This window comes from Solanum stenotomum, chromosome 6 (genome assembly GCF_019186545.1).
Source record: "Solanum stenotomum isolate F172 chromosome 6, ASM1918654v1, whole genome shotgun sequence".
NCBI classification, from domain to species: Eukaryota; Viridiplantae; Streptophyta; class Magnoliopsida; order Solanales; family Solanaceae; genus Solanum; species Solanum stenotomum.
Genome location: NC_064287.1, coordinates 45377388 through 45391639, shown reverse-complemented (window position 1 = coordinate 45391639; position 14252 = coordinate 45377388). Strand labels below are relative to the sequence as shown.

At 32.5% G+C, this 14252-nt stretch overlaps 1 protein-coding gene and 1 pseudogene across 1 annotated transcript in view; both read right to left on the bottom strand.

The window, feature by feature from the left end:
* LOC125867017 (suppressor of mec-8 and unc-52 protein homolog 2) overlaps positions 1-14252 on the bottom strand; it is a 460057-nt gene that overhangs the window by 215844 nt on the left and 229961 nt on the right. The window lies entirely within an intron of this gene.
* LOC125868796 (sugar transport protein 1-like) lies at positions 5673-10448 on the bottom strand (annotated as a pseudogene).

The window sequence follows — 14252 nt, the reverse complement described above, 5'->3', positions numbered from 1 at the left end:
TGGTTTTTCAGGGGCACCAACCATCACTAGCTTCCCATGAGTTTTCAACAAATTAATCAATGGAAGAAGAGGGTGAATCGCGGATACAGTATCGATGATGCCATCTAGTGACCCCGCTGCACCCTGCTCGTATTTAACATACAAATGAAAATTAGTATTATTCGTAAATCACACCTATGTTATAAATTTGAAATTGAAACAGAGTTGATTGATTGATCGACCTGCATTTGGTCAGGGTCACGACTAACCAAAAACGAGTCTGCCCCTAAACGATCAATTGCTTCATCTTTCTTACTATCAGATGTACTTATCATAGTAACTTTGGTTCCGAACGCCTTAGCAAATTTCACAGCCATTGTTTTATTTAAGAAAAATATGTTTTAGACTGATTTAAAAGTCGCCACTTAATTTTTAAAGAAAAATCAAGAAAACTGTTGTTTTCAAAAGACTAAAACAGTAGATTTATTGAAAACTATTAAGGGGTTCGAGGTTCTTATTAATATTCTAGGAAGGTTTTTAAAGCACCTAGAATATCCACTAATGTGGTTATCCGACAATTAATTATTTGGCTAAAATAATTTTAACTTAACTCGTCTTGCAAAATTGAACTATTTTGTAGTCGAAACTACTTTAAAGTGAAAAAAGAAAAATGTTGAAATACTATCTAAATGAAGTATTTTGTAAACTTATTTATATATTTATTTTAAAGTCAAGTGAGAAACGGCTAATTTAGTTAGGTGATTAATTCAAAATGGGTCTCTTTTTGGGGATTTGAAATTTTCGACCCTAAGATTAACGACAAATACTAACAAGCAAAACAAACATAGTGAAGTAAAGAGGGAAAGAGGGTGGGACCCAAATCTGGTTTCTGTCCGCCTGGACCAGTATTTGGGCCCATTTTTTGTTTTGGGCCTTCGGCCCATTTGAATCACATGTACTTGTCCTAAACTAATCATAAAAAGAAATATATTTTATCTTTGGGCCTTAGGCCCATTCTTCACCTGTCCTAAACTTCTAATAGAGTATTAATAATTAAAAGACAAGGGCTTGGGCCCTAAATAACAAAATACAAATTTAAATAATGAGGAAAATGCCCAATCTTTCAACTCTTGGCTTCTTGCGCGTCTTTTCAATTTTGGAGCCTGTTCGTTGATTTTAGTGGCCGGTTGGCTCGATAAAGGAAGATTTTGAGCCTTTACGGCTCTCTCGCAATGCAAGGAGAAAAAGTAGAGTCCAAGGGGATTCGGACGGTATCACATGCAACAAAATAATGATAGGGATTAATATTTCGAAAAATAGCATCTCAAAGATATATCTGAATGACAATGAAGATTTATCGGTTGCAAAATAATAAGCGCATCGAAGTGAGTACAACACTCAAGCTAAACAAATTTATTAAATTAAAGACAACATGACAAAATAAATAGTAGTGGTTATGAGCTCAAAATCGAGCGACAGTCATACAAATAAAACACTCATCTGCCTATAGCTAGAACATGTGAGTAGGGCAATTAGAAAATATTCAATTCAAGATCATAACCAAACCAATAGCATGTGACCTTTAAAAATACAAAATAATTCCATTATATTTTACTACTTAAATATAGAGAGGCAACATACAACAACAAGAATCTAGTAAGCTAGCAGGAACTCAAATCCCCATGAATTAATATCTAAATAGTGTACCTACCAACGTAAGCTAAATTCAAATTTTAACGACAAATATTAGTATTTTATGCTAAAGAAGAATGGACTATATATTCGAGCAAACACCAATACCAAACTTCATGAAAGATCGAGATAAGACGAAGTTAAGAGAAGCATGCTAAGGAGCTTTCACTTAAACAGTGAAATTAAACATTTCTTTGACTAGAGTTCTATGCGAAATGGAGATACAAACACGAGTAAAACAAGGCAAACCGGGCAGTAACGTGCTGCACTTTCGAAAACTTTAAGATGTTGAAGAAAAACATAAAAATAACAGTCATATCACAGCAACATAAAGAGCGGAGAACAGACCCATTAATCTATGCGAAAGATGGTCAAAGACGAGAAATGAACTTAAACAAGTTAAAACATTTTCTAAGTTTCACAAGGAAGACTCGAAACTACTAACTAATAAACTCAAAAAATGCAGAAAAAAGTAGACGTAGGAATCGACCTAACAACAACATCCGACACTCAACCTAACAACTAGCAACTAGCTAGACAAGGATGATATAACAAGGAAGAAACGAACTGCTGGATATGAGAGACAAAAGCAAGCCAAACTATTAACCAAAGTCTCCTAGGCATAAATCACACGCAAAAATGCATTCCATGCTTTAGTTAACTAAAACATCCACTCATAATACGAAATCTTCTATCGGTCCTTAGCAGTAAACTAGAGAGAACTGAAGCAATAGAATGAACAAAAGTGGAGGCGACAAAGACATTCAGCTCACATAAACAAATACTAAGCCGAATGAGTCAAAATGAAGTGTACCTTTTCGGGGGCAGCGACTAAGACCGAAACGAGTTGAGGAGCAGCAGCTTCTCCCACACAAAATATGAGACACACGCAAAGAACAGCGAGCTCGAACAGAACCTCAAACCAATCGAACGTGGAGGGAACCCCGGCAGCAGAATGGAACGGAGGAAAACTTGGACTAGAAATCTACTATCCTCTCCACTTTCTTAATATATTTAGTATGTATTTCGCCTACTTTTGCTCAAGTCGTTCTTTGTATTTCGCTCAAAAAATAAATCCTTTCTTTTTCTTTATCTCCCCCTCTTCTACTGAAGATGTATGTGAATCTTTATAGCCAAAACTTTTTAAGTGGGAATTGAAGAATGAAAAATTGTTTGAGTTTTTCAAAAAAAGCACGTTGAGATCAGTCCAAAATGTGACAGGGAGAGATCAACAAAATCGTCCTTTTTCTCCATAGTTGCAGCGATTTCGGTCAACAAAAAATAGAAAATTTCATCTTTTCAAGAAGGAGCTTTAAATGTGCAAGGGAGAGAGGAAAAACTTAGCTGAAAATGGTGAAACCAATCTGAATTGGGATGAAAACAAATTGGAACTTTTCCTCAGAAAGGAAAAGGGAGAGATGTTATGAGTCTTAATGATAGAATAAGGATGAAAACCTAATAATGGGCTGAACTTACTTTTGATATTTGTAATGAAGAGGGCTGATGGGTTTTGGGCCTTATTTGGTTGTATGTATGGAGTTGGATCTTTGGTGTGAGAGGAATTGGGCTGCTGGAAGTTTGCTGAAGATGCAAAATGCAAGTCCAAAGTTTGGTCATTTAAGATGGGTCAAGGGTGAAAATAACTTAAATTGAGGAGAATTAAATTAAGTTTTTGCCATATGATTTAAATTATAGCCAATCGGAGATTAGAGATGTAGTCAAATTGAATTAATTGGGATGAGTTCGGCTAGCAATTTAAATAAGACAAATTAACCTAATTAATTTATGAGCTTTTTAATCTTAACGAAATAAAATAATTAACTTAACCATAAACTAATCGATTTACCTATAAACTTATTAATCCAAAATTAAAACCATAATTCAAACTAGAACTAAATTAATAAAATATTTATTTTTAACAAAGTAAAAATATGTTGTTATGATTTTTCAAACATTTATAAAATGTACTAATTACATATATAATTGTATGAAATATGTTTATCATTCGAAATACTATAAAAACCGACTGAAATTACTTTAAAATAAACTTGAAACTATTTGAATTTTACAAAGCTAATTATTCTAAATCGTTTGAAAATTAAGAAGCTCAAAAACTAGTTATTATCGGGGAGGGTCAAAATTGGGTATCAACAGGGATTTCCATTTCGTGGACATGATGAAAGTGAAGGTTCCGAATATAAGGGTGCTTTTCTTGAACTTTTGAAATGGTATGGGGATAGAAGTTTTGATGTGGGAAGAGTAATGTTAGGTAATGCTCCACAAAATGATATGATGATTTGTCCGACAATTCAAAAAGATATTGTGGAGGCTTGTGCTAAAGAAACAACTAAGGCTATCATTGAAGACTTGGACGGTGATTATTTTGGAATATTAGTTGATGAATCAAAGGATGTTTCTCATAAGGAGCAAATGGCTCTAATTTTGAGATATGTCAACAAAAGGGAATGGTGATAGAGCGATTCTTGGGTATTGTCCACGTAAATGATACATCTTCTCAATCATTAAAAAAGGCAATTTATTCTTTGCTTTTGGATCACTCATTATGTACATCCAAAATACGTGGTCAAGGTTATGATGGGGCTAGTAATATGCAAGGGGAAATAAATGGTCTCAAGTCTTTGATTTTACAAGATACGTCATATGCATATTATATTCACTGTTTTGCTCACCAATTGCAATTGACACTTGTAGGTCTTTTCAAAAAGAATTCGGATGTGGATAATTTTTTTTATGTTCTCACTAATATTTTGAATACTATTGGAGCTTCATTTAAACGCAGAGATTCACTTCGACAACATCAAGAAGATAAGTTGGAAGAGTTGCTTAAATTTGGAGAAGTTCATACAGGGCAAGGTTTGAATCAAGAATGTGGCCTCCAACGACCGGGTGATACTCGTTGGGGGTCTCATTTTAAAACCTTGGACAATTTCCCGATTCTTTTTTCTACAATTGTTAATGTGCTTAAGGATATGAAACGTGATTGTCCATATCATCTTGATAGATTTGTAGCGAAAAATCTTTTGAGCAAGATTCATGAATTTGAATTTGTCTTTATGTTGCACTTGATGTTTAAGGTGTTGCTATTGACGAATGAGTTGAATAAAGTTTTACAAAAGAAAGATCAAGATATCGTTAATGCTATGGGATTGCTTGACCTTTCAAAGAAACAATTGCAAATGATGAGAGAGGATGAATGGGACTCTATGATGGATGACGTTAGCTTATTTTGTGGTAAACATGGAATTTCAATTCCCAAAATGAATGAAAACTACTCTAATGGGAAGTCGAAGCGTAAGAGGTCCAATATTTCATATTTGCATCACTTTCGTGTGGAAGTATTTTATGTCGTCATTGATTTTGCACTTCAAGAACTCAATAATCGTTTTGATGTGGTGACTAGTGACTTGCTCCTCGGTATGGCTAGTTTGAGTCCGGTTGATTCATTTGCTAATTTTCACAAGGATAGGATAATGAAACTAGCCGAGTACTACCCAAGTGAGTTTGGTGATAAAGAGCTTCGGGAACTCAATTTTCAACTTGATGATTTTATTGTCTATGCTCAAAAGTGTGATAGCAAGTTTCTCAACTTGAAGGGAATCAAGGATCTTGCAAAAGTGATGATAGAGACAAAACTAGATCAAACTTGGTCACTTGTGTATCTACTTGTGAAGTTAACTTTGATTATTCCTGTTGCTACCGCAAGCGTGGAAAGAACATTCTCATCAATGAAGTACATAAAGAATGATTTGCATAATAGGATGGATGAAGATCTTTTGAATGGTTGTTTAGTTTGCTATATAGAGCGTAATATATTTAAAAATGTAAGTAATGATGTCATTATTGACCGTTTTCAAAATATGAAAACTCGTCGAGGACAATTGTAAGTGAATGATGTTTTTTGCTAATATATTACTATATAAAGATTGCTACTACCTACTTGCTCGTCAACTTGTTCTCACCGTAAAATTTATATAATTGGATTAATTGTCTATTTTGAAAATAATGGTGCCCCCATGTTCTTGAGATCCTGGATACGCCTCTGCTTCTTGACCGTCCACAGAAACATCCATTTCCTTCAAGGGAAGAACATCAAGTGCCACAGCAACAGCTCTTGCCAGCATCTGAAACTGGCAAGAGACATCCTCGGATTTTGCTAAAATCCATATTCTTGAATCTTCTCTGCTACAATCATCTAACAAGAAATGAAACTTGTGGAAGATAAAATGAATCTCAGATAAGCTCACAATACTTGAATTAGCAAATCTTGAAACCCCATTTGGGATTTCTTCAAGAACAATGAGAATATCCTCAATTAAACGAATCGAATTCCTAACATTCTTCTTATTGGTATAAAAAGTTCTTGACTTGTATTCACATATTGTTTGGCCTAATTGAATCAAAGATGTAACAAGGCTAGAAAAACATACTGTTTCACTAGGACGAATAGCCGGAAAATTCAAAATCTGGCGGATGAATTCGTTAGATTTGTTGATCATTTGATGTAAAAAAAAAAATCAAGGAAACACAAAGATCAAATCTAAAGTATATATGAACAAAAGGGAAAAAAATGTGTGTGATAAAATCTAAAGAATCCACACACTGACTACTAACTCCGCCCCTGATATTAGTTTTCTATATTTCCCATAGTACGTTTTAAGAAATCATTAATAAGAATGTTAGTTTTATTAATTTATCCTTCAGAAACTTTTTAAAAACTTCACAAATTTGTTTACACTTTAAAAAAAAGAATTAGTTATAAAGGTAAATTGACAAGTAAGGTAGGATAACTATTTTAAGTATAATTAACAACTAATATGAGACGGACAACAATAAATACATTTATGCTTTTAGTTTATGTTTGAAGTTGATTAGACTTAAAAAGGAAGAAAGAATGAAAGTGACTTGACGAGAGATATTTATTGGTGTAGATGGAGGTTGATTATTGTCCAATTAATATATTGTGATTCTATGTTATAAAAATAAAGGTTCAAATTTACCCTCATATTTTATAGAAAGATTTAATTTTGTACTATGTAGGAAGTTTGGCTTATTCAATTCCGCAACGTTATAATTCTAATTCGAATTTGCTTTAAGTCGCTAACAATCAAATATTATATAGGGAAAAGATCCATATTTCCCTTTTGTGGTATGTAAAATATGTGGTTCCTATAATTTATACAAAATAAATTACACAATAAAATGTTAAAATCACTTCAAAACTTCAAAATCATGATTTTTTTCACACATAATGAAATTGACGATGAATCAAAATTCTTATTTTTCTCTTTCTTTTAGTCATGACACATTTTGACTAAATTTCATTGGATTGTTGTGAGCTACTTCTATGATAGTGTACCCACAATATAGCTATGTGGCATGTTTATCACTCATGATCGAAATAATTAGAGACCAACTAATATTCCTTCCGTTCGTATTTAGATGTCATTATTTTAGATTTCATGTCTTTTAAGAAATTACATAAAATTTATCATTACATCCTTATTTAATGTTATCTTAAAATCAAGTTTGAGAAATTTCAAGTTAAAACTAAAATAACAAAAAGATAAATGAAACAAACTNTTGTCCAATTAATATATTGTGATTCTATGTTATAAAAATAAAGGTTCAAATTTACCCTCATATTTTATAGAAAGATTTAATTTTGTACTATGTAGGAAGTTTGGCTTATTCAATTCCGCAACGTTATAATTCTAATTCGAATTTGCTTTAAGTCGCTAACAAATCAAATATTATATAGGGAAAAGATCCATATTTCCCTTTTGTGGTATGTAAAATAAATTACACAATAAAATGTTAAAATCACTTCAAAACTTCAAAATCATGATTTTTTTCATACATAATGAAATTGACGATGAATCAAAACTCTTATTTTTCTCTTTCTTTTAGTCATGACACATTTTGACTAAATTTCATTGGATTGTTGTGAGCAGTATTTCTATGATAGTGTAGCCACAATATAGCTATGTGGCATGCTTATGCACTCATGATCGAAATAATTAGAGACCAACTAATATTCCTTCCGTTTGTATTTAGATGTCATTGTTTTAGATTTCATGTCTTTTAAGAAATTACATAAAATTTATCATTACATCCTTATTTAATGTTATCTTAAAATCAAGTTAGAGAAATTTCAAGTTAAAACTAAAAAAACAAAAAGATAAATGAAACAAACTTCTAATAGAGAGCAAAGTAAAACCTTCTCACAGTACAAAAACTAATTTGGAGCATTTTCTTAAACGGTATAGTAATGCTGATGTTCAAACTAAATTACGCACACTTCAATTATTTCATATTTAGCATAAGTATAAGCAAAACAACTTTCCTTACTTAAATTTGAACAGATTAAAAGATATCACCCTACTAAAATTTAAATCCAAATTCTAGAATTTTATTCAAGTTCATTAGACAACACTCTTAAGAACTTGAAAGGTCAATAACTTAAAATTTGATCTTGAAACATTTTTTTTTCCCTTTAGATTCTGAAGAATATTATTATATGAGTTGGCATTATGCATGTTATGAAATTTAATAGATGTATGGGAATAAAAACAAGTCAGCAATTACTAGGACGACAGATAAGAGGCACCGGCATCATTAACTCACTCAACGTCTAATATTTAAATTTTTTTTAGATGTACTATATAGTATAGTCTATATATGAAAAATGTATAATGCATCGAAGTTGGAGGCTTAGTTTAATGTTATCATGTGATGTGTTGGAACGTACATTCTGACTTCATCTTCGAGGTGTTATGCTAAAATTATAAGCTCCGCTAATATTTCGTTCGATCAATCAATTTATTAATATCATTGAAATATTTAATGGTATATTTAGTATAATTTTACGAGTGGGGTTTGCGGAGGATAAAACGTATGTAAACCTTATTTCTACCTCGTGGAAGTTGAGAAGATGTTCTCGTAGGATCCTTGGCTCGAATACAACAAATTAAAGTATGTATGAAAATGTAAAGTGACAGTAAATATAACAACTAATAAGAAAACAGTAATACCAACAAAATAGTGCAATATTCGAAACATCATAAACAACATTCTTCGGTGTAGCGAACCATCAAATTTTTACAAAAACGATAAGGAAAATATTCCATATTAATTACAATTGGTCATATTTGAAATTCATATGGCCATGTCATAATTTGAAACCTAACCCCTTTTATTACAATTCTTGTTATTTTAAGGGAAAATTACGCGGTTAAGCGAATTTATACTACTTAATTAGTCATTGTAGCTATAGATTGCTATAATTACCACTTGCAACTAACATTAACTATTAATTATGTGGGCTAACTTCGTGTTTGTATAATTCACCACATTTGTACAATCCGCAATTAACAATTCTTTGTTTGATTTTTATTTGTATAAGATGGTTTGTATTTGCATATGACGATGATTTCGTTTGATTTTTCAGTTTTATCACCATATACGTTTAAAAACACTTGAATTATACAACCGAGATGCGAATTATACAAATTATTGCCCCCTCTCTCTCGCCTCTCTCCTCCCTCTCCCAATCTCTCTCTCCAGATATACAAATACATACATATACCAGTTACATATATACAATTATCAAACCGATATACATATACAATTCACCTCTCTCCCACTTTTTGCCCTCTCTCGCTCGCCTCTCTCCTCCATCTCCCAATCTCGCCGCCACTCTCCTCCCTATAACATGTAGCTACGAATCGGAATTAGCAAACTCTAGTTATATGGCGTAATTAAACTATTTTTTAGTGGCTATATATGAAAGTTCCACTTAATTTGTTTAAGTAACCCCCTTAAACACAATTTCATCCCAACTTCAAACNTCACCTCTCTCCTCCCTCTCCCAATCTCGCTCTCCAGATATACAAATACATACATATACCAGTTACATATATACAATTATCAAACCGATATACTAAGTGAAGCATCCTTGACTTTGTTGTTCACAGTAGTAGCTTGCCAAGTGGGAGAATGAGGACTGTTAGATCGAGGGCATGAAGGCTATAACATAGAGTTGGAGACCTTATTTCTGGGACATCCAGAAAATCCCATTCAAGAAGCCCCTACTTATACCCCTGCTCCCTTCTATCCTTGATGGATCAATTGAACAACTTTACAGAGAAAAATGGAATTCCGAACCGCTATAGAAGCGAACAAAGTCTCATTCCCAATTTATCAACATAGTAAATAGAAACCACAGTGGCAATGACATTGACTCCGCTAGTGGTCTGTGGTCACAGCAGACATGAGTGAAGTATCAACAACAAAACCAATAGTCTTAAGCAACACTAGTGTATAGAGCATAATCACATTGATTCCACTAAGTTGCTAGAAAAATGGAATCATGATTGTCATTGTGAGATGTGGCGTATATTTCTTTTGCAACAAATTCCTCCAAGGGTGTTCACTTTTCCTAGAAGACCCAGCTGCCACAACTAAATCATTGAGCTCTTTATCTACATCTTTAAATTCCCCTGATTTTTTTCAGCTAAGCTTTGGCTTCATTGTGGTTACCATGTTCGATCATGGAATTGGGGTCTCAGAGAGAAACAATGAGCCTATTGTGATGATTAATATAGGTACAATGGCACCTTGTAAGCTCAACCTCCATCCCCAATGAATCTTGGCAAATAAATTGTTCAACACATGGGCTACAAGTATACCAATTGTGACGGACAGTTGAAATCAACGTTGATTGCTCCTCTGTATTTGTATGGAGCCATTTCAGATAGGTATAGTTGCACACATTGCAATTCAATGAAATAAAAACAATGTTAACCATCCTGCAACAAAAATATCAAGCTAAATGTAATTAAAAGAAGAAAACAACAAATAGTTAGTCCTTTACTGTGATTAATAGGCAATGACTCTTTCTACATAGGATAACTCTCTAAATTCAACATTCTACCTAACATGTTTAATACCTCAAGATTCAGATAGTATTTTAATACATTATACATATTTTTAATTTAACATCACAGTTCAATTCCAACAGTTTGTTGGACTTGCAGTATTCATATCACAAATTTGTTGCTATAAAATCAGTAGATCTGAAACTTGGCCAAATGAAACAATTGTGGCAGTTGAACAATATGAGGTTTTAGTTTTGCGATTATAATACACAATACTTTATCAATTTTAAGAAAACATCACAGAAAAGGAGGTGTCAATATACACTTTCTATGTACTTGAAAAGATAAAAAAAATTCAAATTACAATAAAAAGGTACTCCAAACTCAAGACTATAATCCTACTTCAAGTAAGGTGCTCTGAACTGGATACTACAAATTGTAAATAATAAAAGCTATCCAACATCAATAGTAAATGTAATTGGCCGAAACAATGAAAAAGAAAGTTTTTTATTGTACTTCTCTTGAGAACTTTCAGTTGTAGTTTATTAAATTTCATCACGAAGATTAACATTCCTACTACAACAATTGAAATGACCTCCTATGTTTCATCAATGATCTATTAAAATTCAATGATATTTAATGAAAGCACTGAACTTTATAGTACAACTCTTTCTTCTACTCAAGGCAGGTTAATCATGTATATTACGCTAAAGAAAAGCCACAATGAAAAATTGAAAAGAACTAATGAAGCACATTATACCAAAAAAATTGAAAGTGATATCCATCTAAAATAACACATGTTATGAAAAGTAGGGGACACTCTATGAATTTTTCTTTTTATAAATATAATTGTTGTAGCCTAGAAGAGCCCTTTTATATTGTTCTAAGAAGTTTTTCTTCTCCGTCTTCAAATTTCCACAACCACGCTTCTACTTGTTGACAACTATCTTGTCTTTGGTTAGATACACTTATTATAAGAAGAGTATTAGTTTCTAAAATTCATTTAGTAAAATCTGTCAAATGCTTAACTCAAATGGAAAAGTCTTCACTTTAACCATGAAAGTGGAGACTTATTTATGGCAGCAAGCTTTCACTATTACGATATGTTCAAGCAACAACAAAACAAATATAATTGAGGCATGCAAATAGTAAAAATAGTGTCAATACTTATTGGGAAACTAATTTGTGTAAGATAATTTTCTGCGTGTTCTTTCCCTCACATATAAGGATATTCTGCAGATCATCCAAGAACTGATTGGGCATAAAGTATCATTATCTCCGAGATCATTGTAATGAGCAAACATACAACTTTTCCATTTTTCTTGTGCTACGTACTTTCATTTCTTCTCAAATTAAACTACTTTTTTCTTTAAACCGGTGAGTTTAAAGAATGGTAGCTCTAGTATCTATCCTATAATGAAAGAGCAAAAAGGATTAGGGAACTATGGAGGGGTAAAACAAAGAAGATATAAAGCCCGTTTGGATTGACTTTGGCTTAATTTTGTTATTTTGACTTAGAAATAAGTGCTTATAACCATTTTGCTTTTTAACACCTAAAACAAGTCAATCCAAATGGGCACTTAATCAAGTGTGAGTTACCTTATAGATAAAGGAGTAAAAGAGAATTTTAACGGGCACTTAATCAAGTATGAGTTACCTTATGGAAAAAGGAGTAAAAGAGAATTTTACAATTATCCTCAACAACAGCTATATGATGATTAAGTTTGAATATGGTTATTTCAAGATGAGGGCAATTTGTAGTTAATTTCACTGCAGGCTTTTGTTAAAAATAAAGGTTATTGAAAGGATGTGTTTAATTGAAAGGCATGTGCTCCTTAGTGTGTGAGATTTGAGAAAAAATTGTGTCCAAATAGTACTTACCAATAATCATGACAACTAATATGTCCTTGTAGTAGAATGGTAGAATTAGTAACTTTATTTAGGCCAAGCGTTGCCTAATCTTTCCTATAACTTTTACGGCTTTATCTGAGAACTAAAAGATATAGTTTCCGCAACAATTTTCTAAACAGCAAACACTGAGAAAACCAGAAAATTATTGTTATTGATATAAGAAGGAGAAATCCAGAAAATAAAGGTGAAATGAAGAGTTTATACATACAGGGAGGGAAAGATTCATTATTTCTAACTACTAAATTTAATCTTTACTTTTCGCACAACTGCAACAATACTCATTGAAATAGAGAGTGTGTGTATGGAGAACTAAAAGATATAGTTTCCGCAACAATTTTCTAAACGACAAACACTAAGAAAACCAGAAAATTATTGTTATTGATATAAGAAGGAGAAATCCAGAAAATAAAGGTGAAATGGAGAGTTTATACATACAGGGAGGGAAAGATTCATTATTTCTAACTACTAAATTTGATCTTTACTTTTCGCACAACTGCAACAATACTCATTGAAATAGAGAGTGTGTGCATGGAGAACTAAAAGAAGGAAAGAGATGAGAGAGCTGATATTTCTAGAAATAGGATTAATGTGTTAGAAATAGCATGTAACATACCATAACTAATGGATTAGATTACTTACCTTGAATCGTCCTTATGAGTCCAAATGGCGGAGTTGGAGTCATGGCAGCCTTGCATAACCACGTATCAATTAATCTCACAGTTGTGTTGCTGGCGATATGGCACTGAAAGAGGTCGGTTTTCTCGAACGCTGAAGGAGAATTGAAGGGTTCTTCTGTTTTGGGTTTGGAGTATAGCGATGTTTCTAGTTCTGTTTTGGAGAAGAAAGGAGGTTTCTAGACAATTTTGACTTGACTTGAAAAGACACTTCTGCCCTTGGTCGTCCTGGTCGTCTTCACTCTTCTATATAATATAAATATAAATATCCCCACACAAACGTATATTCCTTATTAGATATAAATATATAATAATGTGGTGAAATTCCTTTATTACTTTTTCCTATTGTGAAAAGTCACGCACCCGTTCCTTTCTCCTCTCTTTCCTACACGCGCTCCAAAAGTTACCAACGCGCCCCTTCAAATATTTGGTTAATTATGTTAGTTTAGTCCGTAGATCATATTTTTGAGTCAATTGATTTATGATAAAGATAATTATTTTATTTAGTCAAGTTAAGAAGTTTGTTATTATCATTAAGATAATCAACATCAGTTCATCTTATTTAAATTCCAACCAAATTTACTAAAGTTACGTTCATAATTACAATTGGTCATAATTGAAATTCATATGGTCATGTCATAATTTGAAATTTACCTCTTTTATTGCAATTCTTGTTATTTTAAGGGAAAATTACGCGGTTAAGTGAATTTATACTATTTAATTAGTCATTGTAGCTATAGATTGCTATAATTACCACTTGCAACTAACATTAACTATTAATTATGTGGGTTAACTTCGTGTTTGTATAATTCGCCACATTTGTATAATCCGCAATTAACAATTCTTCGTTTGATGTTTATTTGTATAAGATGGTTTGTATTTGCATATGACGATGATTTCGTTTGGTTTTTCAGTTTTATCACCATATACGTTCAAAAACACTTGAATTATACAAACGAGATGCGAATTATACAAATTATTGCCCTCTCTCGCTCGCCTCTCTCCTCCCTCTTCCAATCTCGGTCTCCAGATATACAAATACATACATATACCAGTTACATATATACAATTATCAAACCGATATACATATACAATTCAC